The 26236-nt window shown below is 35.0% G+C and overlaps 1 pseudogene; it reads right to left on the bottom strand.

Moving 5' to 3' along the window:
• Positions 1 to 25972, bottom strand: part of LOC114895873 — a 38016-nt pseudogene extending 12044 nt beyond the window's left edge.
• Positions 25973 to 26236: the final 264 nt, after the last annotated feature.

The raw sequence follows: 26236 nt of genomic DNA, 5'->3' as shown, positions 1-26236 counted from the left end.
GAGAAAAACAAATACCGTATATTAACTCATATATGTGGAATCTAGAAAAACTGTACAGATGAACTGGTTTGCAAGGCAGAAATAGAGACACAGATGTAGAGAACAAACATATGGACACCAAAGTGGGGAAGTGGCAGGAGGGGGTGGTGGTGGTGTGATGAACTGGGAGATTGGGATTGACATGTGTACACTAATATGTATAAAATAGATAACTAGTAAGAGCCTGCTGCATAAAAAGGAAATAAATAAAATTAAATAATAATAATAAAAAAAGAATCTAAGCTTTAATCACCACTTGCTCAATAAACAAACAAGCAAGCAAGTGAATTGGTGCGGAATAGGAAAGATTGGATGCATTGTTCACAGACCTGAAACAGAATTGATGGAGCCAGGAATGTAGGTGATATTTTTACAATTGGAAGGGTACAGCTGTTTAGTATTTTTGTTCTCACTTCACTTAGTGCATGGAACTTAGAATTGTTTCTCTTTTAATAGAATATTTGGGAAAAGACTAGATGGTTTCTGCCAAGTGAAGGTTGCTATTGCACATAGTAGATAGACCTCAGAAGACCTGGGTGGGATCCCAGATGTGCTTTCACTTGCTGTGGATACTGGAATAACGAATTAAATCTCTCTAAGGCTCAATTTCCCCAATTAGAAAAGAGGGTGGTAGAAATACGACCCTATAATGTTTTGAGGATTATGAAGATGGGCTTATTGCCATTCCTGGCCTGTGTATTGAATCTTTCCCTGTAGTTTCTCTCAACTATACATTGCATGTCAACTTCTCTGATAATAAGTAGCCATTTGAACATCCTATGACTTGCTTTCCAGACTTATTAGTATTCATTTTCATGTTATGAATTTAATATTCTTTGCCTATTTCCCTATTCATCCCAATTCCAAAAAGAGGTTCATTTGACTACTTTTAACTAGACTTTTTCCTGCTTGATCAATTAGCTGTAATTCTCTACTGTGTTCAGAATTGAAAGATTATACTGCCTTTGATATTGGAGAGACTTTTAAAGATTTTTAAAATCTTTGAAAAATAAATGTTTAAGAAAGTTAGAGTTATTTTGAGTTGAAATCCCAAGTCCTACTACTATTTAGAGCCCCAAAGTGAGATTTTTTTCCCCTATCGTTAATTTTGGATGAAAACACTTATTTCAGCAAAATGAACTTTCTTCAATATTCAAACCATTGTGGTTGGTAAACTTTGGTTTTAAGTTGTGAAATATTAAATTAATGAGCACAATTCACTGAAATAAACCTTGCATTTAATTTTACTTTTCCTTTTCACAGAACCATGCTATTTCTTCTTAGTATTTTATGTTTTTCTTAGTTATTGCAAACTTATTTGATGATGGTTTCATATTACTACTAAGTACTGGGGTTAGCGGACCATTTTATAGTTAATGGATTCATCCTTGCTTTCCCCTATCCTGCTGAACATTATTAACTTGCCATCTCCTTCTGTTTATCCAGGTACATCTGTAGTCCACTACAAAAGAAAGTGAATAGCTCTTAAAGCTATTGTAGTCCACTTTTCCCCTCAGAGGGGTGTAAACAAACATGATGCCAGATCTTTCAGTTATATTTGATATTTTTTCAGGCATATAGATATAGTTTAATATGCACATTTAATGTACTATTTAATTATAAACGTATGTGCAGTTATTAGGGTGATCACTTTGCTCTAATAGAAAATAAAATATTTTAAATGAATTCCTTTAAAAGATTTAAATAGCTTCAGTTAAAATTTTGGTATAAAATTTTACTGAAGTTTAATGCTCTTTTATTAGAGAAAAGAACAAACTATATTTTACACGTTACTCAATTAAACCAGTGAAGTATTTCCACTGTTCATCTATTTAAATGGCAAAACTATCAAGTATGAATAATTATTCAGTTTTTCTCCTCTATCAGCGTTTTCGGTATCATTTTTATTATTCTTTTAATGGTTACCCTAGAGATTACAATATGCATCCTTGACTTATTACAGTCTACCTTAACTTAATCCTTTAACTACTTCCGCAAAAGTCAAGCACCTTAGAAGGATTTAAGTACATTTTACCCTTTCCTGTTTTGCTTCGTATATATTATAAACCCCTCAGGACATTATTTTTATTGTTTTAAACAACAATATGCATTTATTTTACCTGCATCATTACCCTTCTTGGTGCTCTTAGTTCTTTTCAGTGACTCCTAGCTTCTATTTAGTATCATATTCCTTCAACCTGAAGAACTAGCTATGACACTTACTGCAAGGCGGCTGGTGACAAAGATGCAGATTGTGTGTTTCCGAAAATATCCTTATATTTCCTTCATTTTTGAAGGATATTTGCTAGGTATAGACTTATAGAAGAGAAGATGGGCTTTTATATTCTTTCTTTAAATATTTTAAAGATGCCATTTCTTGTCTTTTGGTTTCCATAGTTTTCATTGACAAGTCAAGGATCATTTTATTCCTGTTCCTTTGAAGAGAATTTTTTTTTAATGGTCTGGCTTGGCTTCATTTCATTGTCTTATTTTCTTTTTCCGGAAGTTTAATATGAACTAGCAAGATACAGTTATCTTTGCATATTTCCTTAGAGTTAACAGAGTTTCTTAAACCATTGAGTTGATGCATCTCATCAATGTAGGGAAACTTGTAGCTACTATCTCTTCAAATATTGCTTTTTCCCATTCTTTCCTCCTCTCTCCATGGGACTAGAGTATCATTAATTTAGGACTAGTAACTGTGTTCCACGTATTTCTTTTGTTACTACCATTCTCTTTTCTTCCTGTATTTTAGTTTTGATATATTTTTAGATTTGTGTCCTCTTCCCTAATCCTCTCTTACTGTGTTCAGTTTGTTTTTAAGTCAATCCAATTATTAATTTCAGATATTTCATTTTTCATGTCTAGAATGTCTGTTTGATTCTTTTTTTATAGAGTTAAACCTACCATTGAAATTTTCTAACTTTTCATCTACTTGATGTTTTCTATTTATTTTCTCAAGCATATTAATCACGGTTAAAGTCCCTGTCTGTCAACTGCAATATGTATTTCCAGTGTCTGTTTTATTTCATTTTAGTCATTCTGTTTCATTAGTTCATTTCATTTTATTTCCTTTAGGTTATGTATTTCTGATATTTAGCACGTCTTTCAAATTTCTATTGATTGTTGGACATTGTGGATAAAACCTAAAGAGGTTCTTGTTGATGGTTAATTTTCCTTTTGGCTGGCAGGTAGAATACTGGTAGAAGAACTTCATCCTGTTAAGAGTTGGTTTTCTCAAGATTGCTTTGGCTATTCGGGGTCTTTTGTGTTTCCATACAAATTGTAAAATTTTTTGTTCTAGTTCTGTGAAAAATGCCATTGGTAGTGTGATAGGGATTGCACTGAATCTGTAGATCGCTTTGGGTAATATAGTCATTTTCACAGTGTTGATTCTTCCAATCCAAGTACATGGTATATCTCTCCATCTGTTTGTATCATCTTTAATTTCTTTCATCAGTGTCTTATAGTTTTCTGCATAGAGGTCTTTTGTCTCCTTTGGTAGGTTTATTCCTAGGTATTTTATTCTTGCTGTTGCAGTGGTAAATGGGAGTGTTTCCTTAATTTCTCTTTCAGATTTTTCATCGTTAGTGTATAGGAATGCAAGAAATTTCTGGGCATTAATTTGGTATCCTGCTACTTTACCAAATTCATTGATTAGCTCTAGTAATATTCTGGTAGCATCTTTATGATTCTCTAGGCATAGTACCATGTCATCTGCAGACAGTGACAGTTTTACTTCTTCTTTTCTGATCTGGATTCCTTTTATTTCTTTTTCTTCTCTGATTGCTGTGGCTAGGACTTCCAAAGCTATGTTGAATAATAGTGGTGAGAGTGGGCAACCTTGTCTTGTTCCTGACCTTAGTGGAAATGGTTTCAGTTTTTCACCATTGAGAATGATGTTGGCTGTGGGTTTTTCATATATGGCATTTATTATGTTGAGGTAAGTTCCCTCTATGCCTATTTTCTGGAGAGTTTTTATCATAAATGGGTGTTGAATTTTTTTAGAAGCTTTTTCTGCATCTACTGAGATGATCATATGGTTTTTATCCTTCAATTTGTCCATATGGTGTATTACATTGATTTGCGTATACTGAAGAATCCTTGCATTCTTGGGATAAACCCCACTTGCTCATGGTGTATGACCCTTTTAATGTGCTGTTGGATTCTTCAGCAAATGAAGCAACTGACAGAGGATTAATCTCCAAAATATACAGGCACCTTATGCAACTCAATACCAAAAAAACAAACAACCCAATCCAAAAATGGGCAGAAGACCTAAATCGACATTTCTCCAAAGAAGATATACAGATTGCCAACAAACAATGAAAGAATGTTCAACATCACTAATCATTAGAGAAATGCAATGAGGTATCACCTCACACCAGTCAGAATGGCCATCATCAAAAAATCTACAAACAATAAATGCTGAAGAGGGTGTGGAGAAAAGGGAACTCTCTTGCACTGTTGGTGGGAATGTAAATTGATACAGCCACTGTGGCAAACAGTATGGAGTTTTCCTTAAAAAACTAAAAATAGAACTATCATGCGACCCAGCAATCCCACTACTGGGCATATACCCTGAGAAAACCATAATTCAGAAAGAGTCATGTACCACAATGTTCACTGCGGCTCTATTTACAATAGCCAGGACATGGAAGCAACCTCAGTGTCCATCGACAGATGAATGGATAAAGAAGATGTGTCACATTTATACAATGGAATATTACTCAGCTGTAAAAAGAAATGAAATTGAGTATTTGTAGTGAGGTGGTTGGACGTAGAGACTGTCATACAGTGAAGTAAGTCAGAAAGAGAAAAACAAATACCGCATGCTAACATGTATGTATGGAATATATATAAAAAAAAAATGGTTCTGAAGAACCTAGGGGCAGGACAGGAGTAAAGACGCAGACATAGAGAATGGACTTGAGGACAGAGGGAGGGGGAAGGGGAAGCTGGGATGAAGTGAGAGAGTGACATGGACATATATACACTACCAAATGCAAAATAGATAGCTAGTGGGAAGCAACCGCATAGCACAGGGAGATCAGCTCGGTGCTTTGTGTCCACCTAGAGGGGTGGGATAGGGAGGGTGGGAGGGCGTCGCAAGAGGGAGAAGATATGGGGATATATGTATATGTATAGCTGACTCACTTTGTTATACAGCAGAAACTAACACACCATTGTAAAGCAATTATACGCTAATTAAAAAAAAAAAAAGAGTTGTTTTTAGGCTTTGTTAGAGCTGACCTATTTCAGTTTTGTCCTTACTCCGAAGGTATGCCCCTTACTCTGGATTCTGCTTCTTAGTCCTAAAATGTAAACTTTATTCCAATTCCTAGCCCTTTAAGATTTCAACTGAAATCCTGAGGTGTTTACCAAGGTCATTCCACCTTGCTGGAGTTTAAATTCCAGAATCTTTGCTCAACAGGCACGGCTGCTGAAATCACTGCTCAGCTCACTAATATTACAAATGTTTTCTATTGGGTCATTGGAGTCATGCCCCGTGAGAGTACAATTTAGAACCTCACCAGTGATTTTAGGAACATTAGATGCAGATTCGTGGGCTACTTCTCTACTGGTCTGTTTTTTGAGGGGGATATTGCCTGGCAAGTCCCAGACCATTTGCCAGGCCTGAACACTATGCTCTTTCTACTGAGACTGCTGCTTTTGCTTGGGCTTTATTTTATTGATTTGATTTGGAAAATGCCCTCAGATAAAAAGCTGTGGTGAATGCAGAGCTCAAAACATGTGCTTCTGTTTTCTAAAAAAGTATAACTTCTCCATTTTTTCCATATAGCTCTGCAGGAGTGTTAGTCAGATTCAAGCTACATTGTAATAGTAGGTGGAGCAAAAATTACTTGTGTGGATAGTTGATACACTAATAAATAATTATTTTCAATACATTTTATACATTTTCCTGCTGTACTTATTCTGATATTACGTTCATAAACACTTTGCTTTTGTAGAGCTTAATTGTGAGATATACTTGCTTTTTAGTCACAAACTCTAGTATGTATAGCAATTTATGCTTAATTTCACTTTTTAAAGGTGATATGTATTTAAATTTGTTTACTTAGGCTTAAAGACTGATATAAAGTTGATGAAATCATGGGCAAAATTGTGCTTCCAATGCCACATAATTGCTAACCTTCTCGAACTGGAACAAAAATGAAGTACAATTCTGCCTTAGAATTCTTAAAAAAATAATAAAAAGAACCAATGCTACCTGCCAAAGTATGACTCTCCACCTAGGCCATGAAACACACCTGCTGATGAATAAATTCACCTTTGAGATGGATTGTTCTGCCCTCACTGTTTGTAAATTAGGCTGTACATGGTATATGGCTTACAAAATTACTTGTAAAATATTTGTTTATTGAAGAGATTTAATGTCCACAGAGAACACTCACACTCAGGATTGTAGGTGGTATACATTTTATCCCATAATGGGTTTGAATGTGTTATTGGAATTGATTAGCATAGTGAGTGTTGTTGGTCATTGAAATGCTTGCTGATTTTTAATAAAAAGACATTTTGGCTCATAAACCAAAAAACCTTTGTACAAATATTTGTTTTGAAATATTTCCCTTCACATTCTTCCATCTCATGCTTTCATCCAAATAACAAGCAATATAGTGAAATGGGAAAATGATTTAAATTATAATCAAGTTATATGTATAACATATATGATTACATATAAAATATGTCTATATATTTGTCTTTCTATCTGTATACTCACATATATGTAGCTACATATACATACAAATATTTATACCTCTGTCAATATATAACTTCAATATGACCTTGTTCATTTGTTTGGAAGTTCAAAATATATTTCTACTTTCTGGCTACATTTCTCTTTATATATTAATATTTGCATAAGTTCCCATGTTCCCTTTTTTTGACAGATTTCTTCTGTTCTACATAGAGCCAATACGTAGGGAAAATACCAAGTACTCAGCATGTTACTTATAGTAGTTAATCCTGAAGTCCTGGTCACTGTCCCTCACCATTTTATCCAGAACTAAAGTGAGACATCTCAAGCCTAGATGATGCTCCCACCATTACCAGTGGGTGGTTGCTCTAGACAGATCCACTGTGTGGATGCACTACTAAGGTTGGAGTGAGTTCATTAACTTTCTATTTTATTTTGACATCCATGATCCTTATTTTTAGGGTATAAAATAGAACCAGGGAAAACTATACATAGACACATGTATTAAACTTTAATAAAAAAGAAAGAAGCCACTGTTATACACATGTAACTCACACTTTTTATCTAAATGGCAAACTATATGTTATACATATATAACAGTTGGCTTTTTCTTTTGCAATAGAATTATTTTTGGAAGTTGTATCCCGTAGCCTTAATGAGGACAATAGTCCCTAGGATCATATTTGATTCTCATATTTAATCCTGTTTTCCCAAATAACCTTTGGATTGAATGTGAAGGTCACAAAACCAAGAAATATTTTATCAAGGGAATGAACTTACCTGAACAAAATACATCATAATACTTTAGTCAAATTTTCTCTCTGTCTGAGTAACTGTGTTCATTTCTAAAACTGAGCCATGCACAGTTGCATTCATTAGTTGTTGAATTCCAGAGTGGTGGAGGAGGTATAGTCATGAATGCATTTCCATGAGGATGGCTCAGGTGAATACTGAAAATGTAGATCTGATCTGTTCACCTCAAAGAAAATATTATGACCTAACATCTCATAATTTCAAACAGATTGCTGTTTTTTAATGATGAACATTTCTGTTTTTGAACATTTTCTTTGATGAAACATTTTTAGTTTTTGATTACATCAATTGTCATATTACCTATATTGTAGTTACTTGAAAATCTAAGGCAACATTCTAGTGAATATTTGTGCAAGCACATAATAAGCATTATGTATCAATTTTTGGGATTTTGGTTGTTAATGTAATGCTATTACCAACAGAATGTGTGAAAATGTGAATTGTCGTTGATACTAAATATCAAAGAAATTAGGACCATAATTGGCATTTTCAAGGAATAATTATTATTCATTACCAAAGTCTTTAAATAATTTAGAGTATATGACAAGTGATATTAATTTAAAAAAAATTTTTGAGTATAGTTGATTTACAATGTTGTGTTTAATTTCTGTTGTACGGCAAAGTGACTCATTTATACATATATATATCATATATATATATATACTTTTTCATATTCTTTTCCATTCTGGTTTATCACAGGATGTTGAATATAGTTCTCTGTGCTATACTGTAGGACCTTGTTGTTTATCCATCCTATATATAATAGTTTGCATCTGCTAATCCCAAACTCCCACTCCTTTCCTCCCCCTCCCTCTCCCCCTGGCAACCACAAGTCTGTTCTCTATATCTGTGGGTCTGTTTTTGTTCTGTAGGTATGTTAATTTGTGTCATATTTTAGATTCCACATATAAGTGATACCATGTGGTATTTGTCTTTCTCTTTCTGACTTACTTCGCTTAGTATGATAATCTCTAGGTCCATCCATTGTTGCTGCAAATGGCATTATTTCATTCTTTTTAATGGTCGAGCAATATTCCATTGTGTGTGTGAGTGTATGTGTGTGTGTGTATCTCACATCTTCTTTATCCGTACATCTGTCAATGGACATTTGGGTGGTTTCCACGTCTTGTCTATTGTAAATAGTGTTGTTATGAACATAGGGGTGCATGTGTCTTTTCAAATTATAGTTTTGTCTGCATATATGCCCAGGAGTGAGATTGCTGGGTCATGTGGCAACTCTATTTTGAGATTTTTGAGGAACCTCCGTACTGTTTTCCATAGTGGCTGCACCAATTTACATTCCCACCAACACTGTAAGAGGGTTCCCTTTTCTCCACGCCCTCTCCAGCATTTATTATTTGTAGACATTTTAATGATGACCATTCTGAGGTGGTATGAGGTGGTACCTCATTGTAGTTTTGATTTACATTTCTCTAATAATTAGTGATGATGAGCATCTTTTCATGTGCCTATTGGCCATCTGTCTTCTTTGGAGAAATGTCTGTTTAGGTTTTCTGCCCATTTTTTGATTGGGTTATGTACTGTTATTTCTTTCACTGAAGTATGTAAATATTAATTTAAATTAACTTAAAAAATTAATTTCTACAAATTCCACTGGAATAAGTGGTAAAATAAACAACAGTATATAAGGATGTGAGATCATCATAACAAATGTGTTTTGCATGCTGTTCTTAACTGCTTTACTTTTATGAATAAAAGAACTTTTTCAAAGCATTTTCCATGTCTTCAAATGCCTTAAAATAGAGTAAGTGAATATAAAAAACTTATTTTTCCATGTGTTTTATTGCTTTGTTTTTAAGGATAGGAATGTAATTATTCAGAGAGCCTTGGTTGTTAGCATTTTAACTAAGTTGTAGAACCAAAACTAAAACTATTTTTTAATAAGTGTGATGTGAGGTGATTTTAATAAACTCCTACTGTGTTGTCTACACATGGTTCTTATCTAGGTATCACTTTCTAAACCAGACCGTGAAGGGTTGTCTTAAAATTTCCTTCATTAACAATCAAATATGAACTTCTTATTTCCAGTGCAGCAGGTAAAGAGCCTGAAAGTTGTCACTCTAGAAAGTAAACAGAAAGTAAAAAAAGCTGAACAGACTGAAGAATGAACAACTCTTCTTAGATCTATCAGAGAAATTAGGTCATAGGGCAAACTATTGCCCCCCACCCCCGAATTGGAGAGACATACAGGAGAATATAGGAAATCATAACTCAACAGAAACCCATGAGCAGAATCATCTGCAGGAGCCCTTGCCAGATTCCTTTTTACCCAGTACATCAGACCTGGCTTTCAAGAAAAAAATACGAAGAGGCATAAAATAGTTTGAAAAATCAGAGCAAAGAAAGACTCTGATATAGCAGAGATGTTGGAATTACCAGACCAGGAATTTAAAACAACTGTGTTTAATATGCTAAGGGCTCAAATGGATAAAGTAGACAGCATGAAGAACAGATGGACAATGGAAGCACAGAGATGTAAATTCTAAGAAAGAATGAAAAGAAATGCTTAAGGTCCAAAACATTGTAACAGAAATGAAGAATACCTTTGATATGCTCATTGCTAGACCAGACATCACTGAATAAAGAATGTCTAGCTTGAGGATATCTCAATAGAAACTTCCTAAATTGAAAAACAAAGAGAAAAAAGACTGGACCCACCCCCACCCCCACCAAAACCCCCAGAATATCCAAGAAGTGCAGGATAATTACAAAAGGTGTAACATACATGTAATGGGAATACCAGAAGAGAAAGAGAAAGGAAGCAATATTTGAAACAATAATGACTGAAAAATTTCCCAAATTAATGACACCAAACTACAGACCCAGGAAGGTCAGAGTACGGCAAGCAAGATAAATATGGAGAAAAATGACACCTACGCATATCATAGTCAAACTTGAGAAAATCAAACATAAAGAAAAAATCTTGAAGTAAGCCAGAGGAACCTATACAGGAGCAAAAGTAGAGTTACACCTAATTTTTCCTCAGTAATCATGTAAGCAGGTGAGCAAACTGAGATAAAGTATTGAGAGAAGAAAAAACTATTAACCTAGAATTGTGTACCCTATGAAATTAGTCTTCAAAACAGAAGGAGGAATAAAGATTTTACGGAGATAAACATCAAGATAATTTCTTGCCATTAAACTTGACCTTCAACAAGTGTAAAAGAAGTTCTTTAGAGAGAAGGAAGTTGATATAGGTCAAAAAATCAGATCTACATAAAAAAGCAGGAGCATCAGAAAAGAAATGAGTGAATATTAAATAAGAGTTTTTACTTTTCTTATTCTTTTTTTTCTTATTCTTAAATGATCCAAGAAATAATTATTCAAAAATAATAACGGCAACAATGTATTTAATTATGTATGCTTATTTTTACATATATACACATTTGTGTATGTATGCCTAAGTATATATGTATGTTTATGTATAAGTGAAATAAAGGGTACAAAGGATGGCAGAGAGGAATTAAGGTTACTTTGTTTCTATAAGGTATTAGCACAACCCATGAAATAGTATAGTGTTATGTGAAAGTGGACTTGGATTAGTTGTAAATGTATGATGCAAACTCTAGGGCAACCAGTGAAAAAAGTAAAAATTATACAGAAGTATAATTTATATGCTAAGAAAGGAGAGAAAATGAAAGCATATTTAATGCTCATTTAAAAGTAAATAAGTAAGAAAAAGAGTAGAAGACGAAAATAGGAACAAAGATCAAGAGCAATATATAGAAAATATCAATAGTAACAAATATGGTAGATTGTAATCCAGCTATATCACTAATCACTTTAAGTGTCAGTTATCTAAACATACCTATTAAAAGACAGAGATTGTCAGAGTGGATGAAAAAACATGACCCAACTGTAGATTGTTTACAAGAGTTCTACTTTAAAGACATATATAGATTAAAAGTAAATAGATGGAGAAAAATATACCATGATAATACTAATCAAAAAGATAAAAGCAGAGAGAATACTACCTAATTCATTTTATGAGGCCAGAATTACCCAAATACAGGCATACTTTGGAGATGTTGTTCATTGGTTCCAGACCACCACAATAAAGTGAATATGACAGTAAAGTGAGTCACATAAATTTTTTTGGTTTCCTATTGCATATAAAAGTTATATTCACACTATTCTGTAGTCTATTAAATGTACAATAGCATTATGTCTTAACAATGTACATATTTTAATTAGAGAATAATTTATTGCTAAAAACTGCTAACCATCATCTGAGCCTTCAGCAAGTCATATTGGTAACATCAGAGATCACTGATCACAGATCACCATAACAAATATAATGGTAATGAGAAAGTTTGAAATACTGAGTGAATTACCAAACTGACACAAAGGCACAAAGTGAGCAAATGTGGCTGGAAAAATGGCAATAGACTTGCTTGATTCAGGGTTGCTGCAAGTCTTCAAATTGTAATAAACGCAGTATCTGAAAGCACAGTAAAACAAAGCACAATAAAATGAGGTATGACTGTACCAAAACCAAAGTCATTTCAAGAAAGGAAACTATAGACCAGTATATCTCATGAACATAGATGTAAAAATCCTCACCAAAATATTAGCAAAGGAAATCCAGCAACATAAAAAGAATTTTACAACACAGCCAAGAAGGATTTATCCCAGGTATGCAAGGTTGGTTCAACATTCAAAAATCAGTACTTAAGTGTAAATCTAACAAAATATATTCAAAATCTGTATGGGAAAAGCTATAAAACTTTGATGAATGAAATGAAAAACTCAATAAAAGGAGTGATACTTCATGTTCACAGATAGGATGACAGTATTGTCAAGATGTCATTTTTTGCCAAATTGACCTACAGATTTACAACAATCTTAATCAAAATCCCAGCAAGTTATATGGTGGATATTGACAAACTGATTCTAAAGTTTATATGGAGAAGCAAAAGACCCAGAATAGCCAACAGAATTTTGAAAGACAAGAACAAAGTCAGAAGACTGATACTACCCAATTTAATGATTAGTGTAAAGCTACTGTTATCAAGACAGGATGGTGTTGGTGAAAGAATACACAAATATATAAATGAAATAGAATAGAGCCTGGAAATGTACCCACATAAATACAGGCAAATAATTTTTGACAAAGTTATAAGACAACACAGTGGAGTAAAGATAATCTTTTCAACAAATGGTGCTGGAACTACTAGACATCTACATGCCAAAAAAAAATAAAATCTATAAACAGACATTGTACACTTTGCAAAATAAATCAAGTGATCATAGACTTAAATGTCAGAAGATAACATAGGAGAAAACTTAGATGACGTTGTGTATGGTGGTGACATATTAGATACAACACCAAAAGTGTGGTCCACGAAAGAAAGAAATTTATGAAGATTAAAGACTTACGCTCTGTGAGAGAGAATGTCAAGAAAATAAGGCAGGCCAGAGTGGAAGAAAACATTTGCAAAAGACACATCTGATAAAGGACTGTTATCCAAAATATATAAAAACCTTAAAACTGAGTAAGAAAACAAACAACCCAATTAATAGATGAGCCAAAAATCTTAACAGATACCTCACCAGAGAAGATATATAGATGGCATGTAAGCATGTGAAAATGTTACATATTATAGGTCATCAGAAAAATGCAAATTAAAACAACGAGATGCCAATACCCACCTATTAGAATGGCCAAAATTAGCACACTGACAACACCAAATGTTGACAAGACTGTAGAGCAACAGGAATTCTCTTTCACTGCTGATGGGAATGTAAAATGGCAGAGACACTTTCAAAGACAATTTGGTGGTTTCTTACAAATTTAAATATTCTCAACATACAATCCAGTAATCACACTCCTTGGAATTTACTCAAAGGAGTTGAAAACATGTCTACATAAAAACCTGCACACAATTATTTACAGCAGCTTTATTCATAATTACCAATAGCTGGAAGCATCCAAGATGTGCTTCAAGTAGGTGAATGAAAAATAAACTATGGTACACCAGATAATGTAATATTATTCAGTGCTAAGTGAAATGAGCTATCAAGCCATGAAAAGACTTGGAGGAACTTAAATGTATATTACAAGTGAAAGAAGCCAATCTAAAATTGTTACACACTGTATGATTCCAACAAAATGACATTCTGGAAAAGACAAAACTATGGAGACCAAAAAAAGACAAGTGGTTATCAGGGACTGGGGAGAAGGGAGGGCTGAAAACAGAGAATATTTAGGACAATATCGTATTCTGTATTACACTACAATATTAGATACATGTCATTATACATTTGTTAAAACTCAGAATATACAACACCGAAAGTGAATCCTAATATCAACTATGAACTTTGGACGATAACGATGTATCAATGTAGGTTGACTGTAACAAATGTACTGCTGTAGTGTAAGATGTTAATAGTGGGGAAGGTTGTTTGTATATGGGGGCTGAGGGTATATGGGAACTCTGTAGTTTCTGCTCAATGGCTCTGAAGAATCAAGTTAATTAATTTTTTTAAAGAATCTTTTTTTTTTTTAAATATATGGACTCCCGTATTTTTTATTTATTTATTTATTTTTGGCTGTGTTGGGTCTTCGTTTCTGTGCAAGGGCTTTCTCTAGTTGCGGCAAGCGGGGGCCGCTCTTCATCACGGTGTGCAGGCCTCTCACTATCGCGGCCTCTCTTGTTGCAGAGCACAGGCTCCAGACGCACAGGCTCAGTAGTTGTGGCTCACGGGCCTAGTTGCTCCGCGGCATGTGGGATCTTCCCAGACCAGGGCTCAAACCCATGTCCCCTGCATTGGCAGGCAGATTCTCAACCACTGTGCCACCAGGGAAGCCCCAAGAATCTTTTTTAAATTTAAAATTTTATGTAGTTTAATCTAACATCCAAGATTATACTTCATAATCAGATTCTAGAACATAGCACTTAAAAATAATGACAAACCCCACAAAAGCAACATCAGTCAAATCAATAAAGGAATCCTTTTTAAATAAAGGAAGGTGCTATCATTTTACTCTTCTGTCTCTTCAGAAAACTGAGACATAGTAAATAAGTCATGTGATGAAGTTTCATAATGGATACATAATGGTTATTACCTTTTTATAATGCCCTGTAGAATAACTGAACTTGGGAAAATTACCTTTTTCTTTTAAATGCTGGTAATTTTTGTGGTAAATTGAGCCTTTTAAAGTCAAATACCATTGGCCCTCTGTATCCATGGGTTTAACCAACTAAGGATAAAAAATATTCAAAAAGAAAAATCCAGAAGTTTCCAAAGAGCAAAACTTGAATTCGCTGTGCATCAGCAAATATTTACATTGTATTTACAACACAGCATTTATATTATATTAGCTATTATAAGTAATCTAGAGATGATTTAAAGTATATGAGAGGATGTGTACTGGTTATAGGCAAATGCTATGTCATCTATAGAAGGGACTTGATCATCCATAGCTTTAGGTATCTGCTGGGCATTGGGGTGTCCTGGAACCAGTCCCTCCCCCATGGATACAATAATAAAAAATATGAGTCTAATTTTGTTTGTGATCTTGGTAAAAGTCTAAGAAAAAGATTATGATTGATCTAACCCTCAACTTTTAGATTTGAATTTGTACCTGTTACTCAAAATAAAATTTAGGAATTTTTAATCTATCTATACTAAAGTGACCATGGAGAATCAGTAGACGGTGACCAATAAAATGTGAATATTAAAAGCTCCACATCCCGTATCACATATTTTGGCCACAGGTCATGCCTGAGAAACACCTGAATTTTTCAGGGATCATAAGACTCTTATAAATGGCATCTATTATTTGGAACATGTTAAGTTCAATTTGGTGCTAAAGTATGGTGACAAAGAAATAATTTTGTCACATTTAATATATAAAATTAAAGTTTACTCAGTATTCATTAAAGGTTTACTGATTTAAAATTTACCTCAAAATCAATAGTCGTGGGTATTTAATAATTTGTTTTTGAGGCATTTGTATAGACTTTTTCAATATAATAATTATCAGTTTTCATGAATAAACCCAAAAACTATGGACATGCTGTACCTAAATTTTTAAAAATGAATATTGTTTTTTTCATGAAAATAATGAAAACCAGACATATTTAGTGATATAACTGGTAGTTGAATGTAAAATACACTACCAGAAAACAAAAGAAAAATTCTGATGCTTAATTTGTTGTAAACATAATTACTTTTGTTCAAACAAATGATGAACAAAAGCAGCAGAATTGATGCAGTGCCAAATACTGCTCTTTCCCAAAATGAAAATAATATTTTACAAAAAGAAATTACATATTCTAGGCTGTGCTCAACTCTAGCTGTGATAATGTCAGTTACCCATATGGAGTAGACCAAAAGAAATGTGTTTTCTCTTTGTTGTTGTTTTTGTTTCTAATTTGAAAGATAAAAGTTCACTCATAACATAAGAAGGCATATGTCACTTTCAAAAAGCCCAGGCTCTGACTTTTCAATGCCAAAACAATTGGTTGAAAATGAATGATATAGCTAATTAACTAGTTGTTTCATGTGTATGAACTCAAACTACCTGTCGAATTGGTTGACTCAACTCATTGCTTTTATTTCTGCTGTATAAGTAAAGCTTTAAAAAAAAATCACTGGGTACCACAATGAAGGTATTTCACCCCCAGCATAACTAAATTAAAAAAAGAAGGCACGGTGGGTTTTTTTTTGTATAGCCAGCCAAGCTCCATGTGTGCCATGATCTCCATTATTAAAAGTGCGTATGTATTTTGAGTATCACCATGATTCTGGTGCTTACCAATGGATAGTTATATTTTGATTGATTCTTCTTTTTGCACGTGCAGTGCCCCTTCCAGTGGGAAGTATATAATTTCCAACCCATTGACCTCAGACTTAGATGTGTAACTTGCTTTGGCCAATGAAATGTGAACATTAAGTGCTGAGCAAAAGCTTGACAAGTCATTGCCTGGCTCCTTTGTTACTTGTTCCTTCTAGAACGTGAATAAGTCCCAGACAGTATCTGCTACTTCATCCTGTATCCCAGAATGAAGGAGCCAAGTGGAGAAGAACAGAACCGTAATTCACATATAATACGAATTTTGTAATCCATTGACATTTTGATGTAGCCCCAGCATAGACAAGAAAAAAGCTGACCAATACACAAAGATTATACTACAGTGTTCATTTTGTAACACTTTTGCCAATATTGGATATTAACATTTTAAAACCCAATATTTGCTTGGCTTGTTATTAACCATCTTTCTACTGTTAAACCTCTAGTTTATATTTCTTTCCAATTTACCATTTTAACCAAATCTGAGGCTCTATTTTTTTAACTTGGATATAGTTTATGGAATTTCATTTATATATTTTGATTTTTACGCCACAGTGTGCTTTTCTCTCTTTTTCTTTTTTTAATTAATTTATTTATGGCTGTGTTGGGTCTTCGTTTCTGTGTGAGGGCTTTCTCCAGTTGTGGCAAGTGGGGGCCACTCTTCATCGCGGTGCGCGGGCCTCTCACTGTCGCAGCCCCTCCTGTTGCGGAGCACAGGCTCCAGACGCACAGGCTCAGTAACTGTGGCTCACGGGCCCAGCCGCGGTGGGGTCCTGCCGGACCGGGGCACGAACCCGCGTCCCCTGCATCGGCAGGCGGACTCTCAACCACTGCGCCACCAGGGAAGCCCTCTCTCTTTTTTTAAAATCATATATTACATGGCATTTGTTCTCAATCTTCTTTCCTTTTTTCTTTTCTTTTCTTTTTTTAGTGATTAGGAGAGGTATACATGCTTAGTTATTTAATTCAATTATTGTCCTCCTTAATAGAGTTTTAAAACACATCATACGTACATCTATATTTTTAAAAATATCAACCTCAGAATGTAAACACTCTGCTTATTTTCTCCTAGCTAATCTGAGAATATAGTTGTCCTTTGAATAGAACAGATTTTCTGAATTGCAGATGTTTTAGCCCAAACCTGGGAGAGTATACTCTAATTCTCATTATATTCATATATTTATTCAGTAACTGTAATTACAAATGATATTCTGCTTTCATCTGTTTTTATAATAAACTACCTTCAATTTTACGTTAAATTATTTCAGTCCTTGTTATTGATCCTGTACTGTGACTTGCCTGCTCCTGATGCCTTCACTTTAATTCTAAACTAAAAGGTTTCAGGAAACCTCTATGGTTAAAGTTTACTTTTTTCAGCTCTTATACATCTACCTTTGCCTTTCTTTGCTTTCCCACATGAATGACAATTAATGTTTGTTATATAACTCTTGGATCTCAAAACTTTTTCATTTTTAAGTGAAAGTCAATCTGATTTTTGTACTTTTCAGCATGACTTGATTAAAATATTTCACTCTGGGGTGTCTAAATTCTTATCTCATTTTATTTCATTTGATGATATGTAGTGAAGCATGTGTATCTGATCACTCAATTTCCTTTCATTTCAGGAAAGAACCCTCCTGTAATATGCTTGATTATCATTTCTGTTCTGTTTGTTCTTGTCAAGTATAGCAATTATACTAATGTTGACTGATCTCTGTACTTCCTCCTCTTCATCTTTGATTTTTCCAGCTTTTCCCCGTCTCGCACATCCTGGGATATCCTCCCAGCTCTCTTCATCATGTGTTTAAATTTATGCATGCCAGTTCTGATTTAACAATCCCTAATGCAGTTGACAAGTCAGTTATTGAGCTTTTCCGGTTTTTGTGCCCTATACTTATATTTTCTTCTTCATTTTTCCTTCCTGTCTCTTCTTCAGCTCCCATTTTCTCTTAAGAGTGTTTTTTTTCCCATAGCTTGGCTCTTGTGAGTAGTGCCGCAATGAACATGGGAGTGCAGATATCTCTTCGAGATCCTAACTTCAGTTATTTTGGGTTTATATCCAGAGGTGGGATTGTTGGATCATATGATAGTTCTGTTTTTAATTGTTGGAAGAAATTTCGTACTGTTTTCCATGGTAGCTGTACCAATTTACATTCCTGCTAATGGTGTAGAAAGACCTTCTTTTTCTCCACATCCTCTGCAACACTTTAAGTCTTTTGACTTTTTGATGATAATCATTCTAACCAGTGTGAGGTGATATCTCATTGTGGTTTTGATTTGTATTCCCCGGATCATTAATAATGTTGAACCTCTTTTCATATAGTACGTTTTTGCTATTTTGGAGAAATGTCTAAGTCTTTTGCCCATTTTTTAGACTGGGTTGTTTGTTCTGCTATTGACTTGAAGGAGTTCCTTATGCATTTAGGAAATTAACCTGATTTCATATATATGGTTTGCAAATATTTCCTCCTGTTCTGTAGGTTGGTTGCCTTTTCATTATGTTGATATTTTCCTTTGCTGTGCAGAAGTATTTTAGTTTGATATAGTCCCTCCTGTCTATTTTTGCTTTTGTTGCCTCTGCTTTTGGTGTCATATCCATGAAATCATTACCAAGACCAATGTCAAGAAATTTTCCCTTATGTTTTATTCTAGGAGTTATACAGCCTGTTGTTGACTTTTTTTCTGTTTACTCATTCTTTTTTTTTTTTCCTTGCGGTACGTGGGCCTCTCACTGCTGTGGCCTCGCCCGTTGCGGAGCACAGGCTCCGGACACGCAGGCTCAGCGGCCATGGCTCACGGGCCCAGCCGCTCGCTCCGCAGCATGTGGGATCTTCCCGGACCTGGGTACGAACCCGTGTACCCTGCATCGGCAGGCGGACTCTCAACCACTGTGCCATCAGGGAAGCCCCTGTTTACTCATTCTTAAACATTGAAAATCTAGCTTCCAAACTGGGGTAACCTCCAACCTCACTTTCTAAGAAAACAATGATGGCATAATGGAAAGTAAATAGAACAGAACTTGGACCGACTAACTGATTGAAAAATCCATGAGAAATGAGGGCCAGAAGGAGATAGATGGGAAGTATTCAGCTTGTAGCGATGTTACTACTGCAGATTGAAAAGAACAACTGAAAAATACTGGGCTGAGAATTCAAATGTCAGAGTTACTACCCCAAACAAATGGATGACAGGTATAGCTATTGATAACAATATGGACCTGAAAGATTCCATTAGACTTTTATAGTTAGAATGATGGCTCTCAGAGTACGTGAAACACATAAACATTTATCATATTTAATTAGTGCATTCCCTGTATATAAGATAAAGTCTTCCATAAAATGTTCTTTGCCTTCAACATAAGGTTTCAACTTTCAATCTATTTTCTGTTTCCCAAACTGTTTTCATCTGTCTTGTCTAATTACTATTATAGTCCCCCTTGCTTTGAGACTGGTTTTTGATACCTGCCTGATCCCAAGGTCTTGAAAATATTAGTCTCTTTATATCTTCCTGGGGCTCCTTTAATCAGAACCCAAACTTCATCTAGATTTCATTATATGATTCCTTTTTGCTCATGACTACAACCAAAGGGCAGAGCCACTCTGTCTCCTGGACAAAGCATAACCCAAGGAGATCAAAGCAGAGGCCAGAACCTACTTCACTCCTTTAGATAGGAAATGTAAACACTTTCAGCCAAGTTTATTTCTGCCCAGATTGATATAGGGCTACACTGCCTTCAAATGTCTGAAGGGTTATTATATAAAATAATCAAAGAGAACAAGAATTAGATAATGAGAAATGTTACTTGGAGGTTTAATATAGGGGATAGTTTTATTTCATAATGATTGATACATTTCCAAAAAAAATATATCCTGTCCCTGGAACTATTACAGAAGTGACAGTATGATTATCTGGCAAAAAGTGTTTTAGAAAAGATCCTGAGCTGATTGCACAAATCACCCAGATCAGTGGTCATCAACCCGTGCTTTGGGGGACTTCAGAGTTCTGCTTCAGGGAATGAGGCCAAGCATACTTCTCTTAAACCAGAGCTGCTACACTATGCATCTGTTTCAAATTTGGGGGTTCCATATACAAAGCTCTTTAGAAAAAAAGAGTTCTGTTGGTAAAATAAAGTTATAACTCATTGGGTTAGATGACCTTTTAAATGCCCTTTCACCCCAATAATTCTATGATATGATTTTGAGTGTCTGTGATTCAGTGTGCAATGTGAAAATATAAAGTTACAAAACAATTAAAAAGGTAGGCTTGTTATTCTCCATTTATTATTTATTAGCTCCTCATTTCAATAGTATAAGTAGTTAACAGAGTTTTGAGACTGTGGAAAAATGCGCTATCCAGGATAAAAGAGGCTTAGCCTGAATTTGCTTATATGTCAGGAGATAAATTAAGATTAGTAAGAAGATAAAACATTCACAGAATACAAACATTATTCCCTAAATATGTACTTATACGCAATATGTACTTATACGCAATATGTCCTGTAGGCACTCTGTATATTACTTAAGATATACTTTATAAATATTTAGATCCATTATGATTCAGTTTTAAAAGTGTGCTTGTTTTCAAAGGAACCATCATCATATTTGTGGTAAATAAATTTTCCTTATAATCTGAAATGCTTGTAAACGATGCACTATACATTATGTGACACCAAGGTTTGGTCTTACTTTACAAAGTTTGAAGTAATAAAAACTAGATTTTTTCCTGGTATACTTGAGGAATAGACATTTCCATATGAAAAGCCATGATTGTGAATTTCAATATGAGTAAATCCCCAGTTCCATAAGATGGAAACATCCAATTACTTAAGTATATTTGTCATAAGGAAAAAATAAAGTAAGAATTTAACTCAGGATTTATTGAGTGCAGATGATATAGAGGAAGTGTGCATGCTGGTTTCCATTTTCCTATTTTCTGTTGGTAACATGAAACATTCTCAGTGGCATTTCAGCTTCTGCGTGTTACAGAATTTCTACCACTCTGTGACTTCAGATAACTGTGGAATCCTGTAGAAATGAGTAGCCTGTGTTCTTGCATTATGTTCTTTCATTAACATCCTCTCATTATGGTTGGGTATTGTCTTTGAATACTTGGAAGGAATGGAAAATGTGTCCACAGAAATAAAATTCTCTTCGTGACTATATATGATTAAACTATTGCTGTAGCAATAGAGACTGTTTCCAAAGAAGGGATCTCATTGTCTCATTTCAATGTAATTTCTGAAGACTTGATGTTGAAATTTCCACACTTTTATGTAAGTTTAAAGTGGATTTTCCTTGACTAGAGATCCATAACTTTCAGTAAGTATGGTTGTGTACTAGTACTAGAATTTTAAAAATTCTGGTACTTCACATGCATGCTTTTTGTTTTACTTTTTTCCACTTTTATTCCTGTGAAACCTTTGGAAATTTTGGGTCGGGCCACATAATATACTAAATATAAGACTAAAAATAAGATCTGCTTGATGACGATTTAGTTTGTCACAGGTTGTTTGGCACCATCTTTCTGATGTTCAGTGACTTGACAACACTGGATTTTAATATTGTCATGTTTGTCCTTCTTAAGCAAACTTGACCATTATGCAAACTATTCATATTATTGTGAATAAAATGACCAAATAGTGACAATTAGTAAATTTATCAGTTTCAGTGACCAAATTAAATAACTACCCAGCTGACCCTGTCATCAATATGAACTTGTTAGTGTTGTAACTGTTGTATAAATACATGCATACATGCATGCAATTAGTTTTTGTTATTAATTTATTATTACATATTAGGAAAATACTATATTCAGGCAACATCTCTAGAACATGTATGGATTGAGTACTTACCATATGCAATGTACCAGATCATTACCTGTCCCTGGGCATCACACTTCAATGAGAGCTTATAATCTTAGCCACTCAAATGGCTCATTTGAGCGTGATAGGTGCTCTAAGATGGTTATGGAAAAATTCCCATGAAAAATTAAAAATATATATATATGACTGAAGTAGGTTCAAGGAAGTTTTTATGAGAGAGATGACACTGGAATTTGGCTTTAAAGAATGAAAGAATTTGGAGAAGGGGAGAGAAATGATGAGGGAAGAGTTGGAGGAAAAAAGCATGCTAGGTAGAAAAAAACATGAAAATGTGAAAAACGAATTGTAGAAGCACTTTTCCAAAAAAAGTTATGAGGTCAGTGCCAAGTACTTCACTGTATCATCCACAAAACTAAATACAATAGGCAGATAAGGGAGTTTTCAATATGTAATTTTTAAATAGAACTGCTTCCTAGAACTGCTTTGAAAGGAGCACAAGTACAATGTCTCCAGGACACAGCCTACTTTGAAAACACCCCACTCTAAATATGGCACCAAACACTGAATGCAGTTCCCCAAATCTGACCAAAATATACAGATAAATCCATTTTGATTTCATGTTTAGATGGAATTTGCAAAATAAAACAGTATACTTTTTAAAGAGTGATTTCATAAAGATAAGGCTATAAGCAATAAAAGAAAGAATGCTTTCTATAAGATAGCTATAAGCCATCTTAACAACAGTATGTCCAAATGTTCTAAACTCTTATGGGGCAAAAGTATTTGTGGGCATAAGGTCTGACTTAGCCAAAGAGTAATCTTTTTTTTTTCTTTTTTTGTGGTACGCGGGCCTCTCACTGTTGTGGCCCCTCCCATTGTGGAGCACAGGCTCCGGACGCACAGGCTCAGCGGCCATGGCTCACGGGCCCAGCTGCTCTGCGGCATGTGGGATCTTCCCGGACCGGGGCATGAACCCGCGTCCCCTGCATCGGCAGGCGGACTCTCAACCACTGTGCCACCAGGGAAGCCCCAAAGAGTAATCTTGATTATTCTTGGTAGAGGGGAAAAAAGCATTAAGTGATGACATAAGCATCTCATTTAAGTGGACTTTTATTTGTATTTGAAATTGCAATTTTTATTCAAACATAAACATGAATTATATGGTCAGGTAGCCCTATGACTCACATACTTTATTCCTATTCATCTTTTGCCTTCTCTAAAAGTACTTTAGACAATTACTCTTAAACTTTATGATAAAGGTCACCTTATCAGCATATCTTAGCTTTCACTTATTTAGTTATAATCAGAATCTGTTCTGACACATAAAAGATGTTCTCATTATGCCAGAAAAATCTGAGCTGGCATATTAATTTGAAAGCTATCCAAGAATCTTACTTTCATGAGTAACATTGAAGTATCATCTTTTATCCCCTCGTAATTGACTCTGTGTACCCGAAGTCGTGGTATACACCCCACAATTCTCTCTTCTTTTTTTCTTTGCTGCTCTCTTCACCAGAAGCCCACCAGGAGTTCATCAGTAGCCTGATCAACACAATGCATTCTTTATGAAAAATGTATTTCTCTGATAGAAAGTAAACATAAAAGTCATTAAAATAACATTGTGTACATTTATCTTTTTGTTGTTCTCAAATCCCTATTAAAATGGCAACTGACCTGTGTTTTATTTATTTATTTTAATTCCTGAGCTTTATAAGGATTAAAAAAATAAATAAAAAAGATGTAGGAATAAAAAAATCCAAGGGAGGAAAAGAATGAGGGAGAAGATGTTAGAGGAAAAAAAGAAGTCCTAAAATGATGCTTGCATATATTCTTTTCTTAGCAGTCTCTAGTGATTCATTCTGATTTACTAAGTTCTTTAATTTTCTTTTAATGTTGAAATAATGTTTGTCACATTATATATTTATAGCATCAGAAACATTAGTAGATCTTTATAAATGCACTAAAATAGTTATGAGATGATGATTCAAAGCAGTTCATTTACTTCTGAATTTTGATATATTCTAAGACATTATAATACCATCCCCATGAATTTGGTAGATTATAGACTCAACAGCCACTTTGAATGATACAATTGTTTTTCTAAACAATAATGAAGGTAAAAGGAAGGAGAACATTTCCACACAAAATGGCTTTGTGAAGATAATTTTTTAAATGATATAAAACACAAATAAGTAAATTCTCTGTGACTGCTCTTGAAGGACATAAACCAAACATAATCAGAATCAGTCAACTGCAGTCAAATTACAGCTGTTCTGCACAATAGTAAACACATGTTTGCGCATTTAAAAAAATGCCAGACAGGCTCTGATTCTAGCTTATGTTTTCTTTTAGTGAAAGAGAATAAGAGGCATGTTTCATCTTTGGAAAGAAATGTACAAAAATTAACAGTATTTTATTTTTTTATAAATTTATTTATCTATTTGTAGCTGCATTGGGTCTTCATTCTTCGTTGGGTCTTATAACGCCTGGGCTTTCTCTAGTTGTGGCAAGCGGGGGCTACTCTTCATTGTGGTGCATGGGCTTCTTATTGTGGTGGCTTCTGTTGTTGCAGAGCACGGGCTCTAGGGCACGCAGGCTTCAGTAATTGTGGCACATGGGCTCAGCAGTTGTGGCTCGTGGGCTGTAGAGCTCAGGCTCAGTAGTTGTGGCACGTGGGCCTAGTTGCTCCATGGCATGTGGGATCTTCCCGGACCAGGGCTCGACCCCGTGTCCCCTGCATTGGCAGGCAGATTCTTAACCACTGAACCACCAGGGAAGCCCATTAACAGTCTTTTTAAAAAACATTTCCCCAGTATAACTATCCTGAGGTTAGAAGACGACTCTGCTCCTTGTTTTTCAACTCATTTTGTAGAACAAAACGTGGAAACATTATGTACCTGATCGTCAGACTGAAGAAGATCAAGTGAGGGAGTAGAGTACAGAGGAGAACCTCCTAGGTAGGGCAGTTTATTCTGCTGGAAGATGTTAGCTACAATTTATTGAGAACTTCCTCTCTGCTAGACAGGATACAGGCATCTTACATGCATGACATTATTTCATCTGCTAAACACTGTTAGGTAGTTCCTATTACTATCTGTGTTTTACAGATGATGAAATTTGAGTTCAGAGAGGTCAAATGATGCTCTAGGTAACAGAGCCAGTAAGTGGCAAAATGAGGACGAACTCCATACACATCACGTGTTTGCTCAGAACTAACTGGCTTTGCTTGCTCATCCCAGCACTTCCTGAATAGAATTCCAGAGGGACAAGAGGGTGAATGCTGGGACAAAGTTCTGCCCAGACAATGACATCAGCCCTTGCAGCAGGCCTCAACTTTTGCATAATATTTGGGATGGAGGGAAGGAGGTAGGCATAGGGAGATGGAATCCATTTATACTACTAGGGGCTAGGAACATACCATTTCAAGTGCTCGAGTCAGTGGGCTAGAGGGACATGGCAGAGACCATGGGTGTCTAACTCCCAGCAGAAGCCAGAAAGCCCACGGCCCCCATTCCCAGCTCTAATCCAAATAAAGTCTTCATCTATGACCAGCGATTCAAAGGCATGTCCAACATTCAGATCACCCAACACCATAGTCTATATATGCTGACAATGTTAGACTGAATGACCGGCTTGCAGCCGTCTTAACTTCTATGTATAAAAAGTTTAAGCATTTCCCCCAGAGTTCAGCTGGGCATGGTTTTCTCTTGGCCACACCAGCTCCTGGGTACACAAGCTGCCAGTTGTCATTGGACATGTCTGCCTGTGAATATAGCTGCTGACGGGCAGGTAATGTCTATTTAAAAGACTTGTATGCATTTCTGTGTGTATATTTGTTTCACCTTTTGAAATTAAACTTGCTACATTAAGCATATATATTTTGAATTTAAGTGTACATAAAATAATTACTAGCATTATTTTCAGTGATGAATGTGGCAAGACCCTGATGTTAAACAGAATCTGCTTATAGCATCCCAGACCTTTATTTAGTCATGAAACTCTTCTTTCTTTTTGAAGAGTG

This window comes from Monodon monoceros, unplaced genomic scaffold (genome assembly GCF_005190385.1).
Source record: "Monodon monoceros isolate NGI ecotype Baffin Bay Population unplaced genomic scaffold, NGI_Narwhal_1 Super_Scaffold_15, whole genome shotgun sequence".
Lineage (NCBI taxonomy): Eukaryota > Metazoa > Chordata > Mammalia > Artiodactyla > Monodontidae > Monodon > Monodon monoceros.
This window is presented reverse-complemented; position numbering and strand designations above follow the sequence as displayed.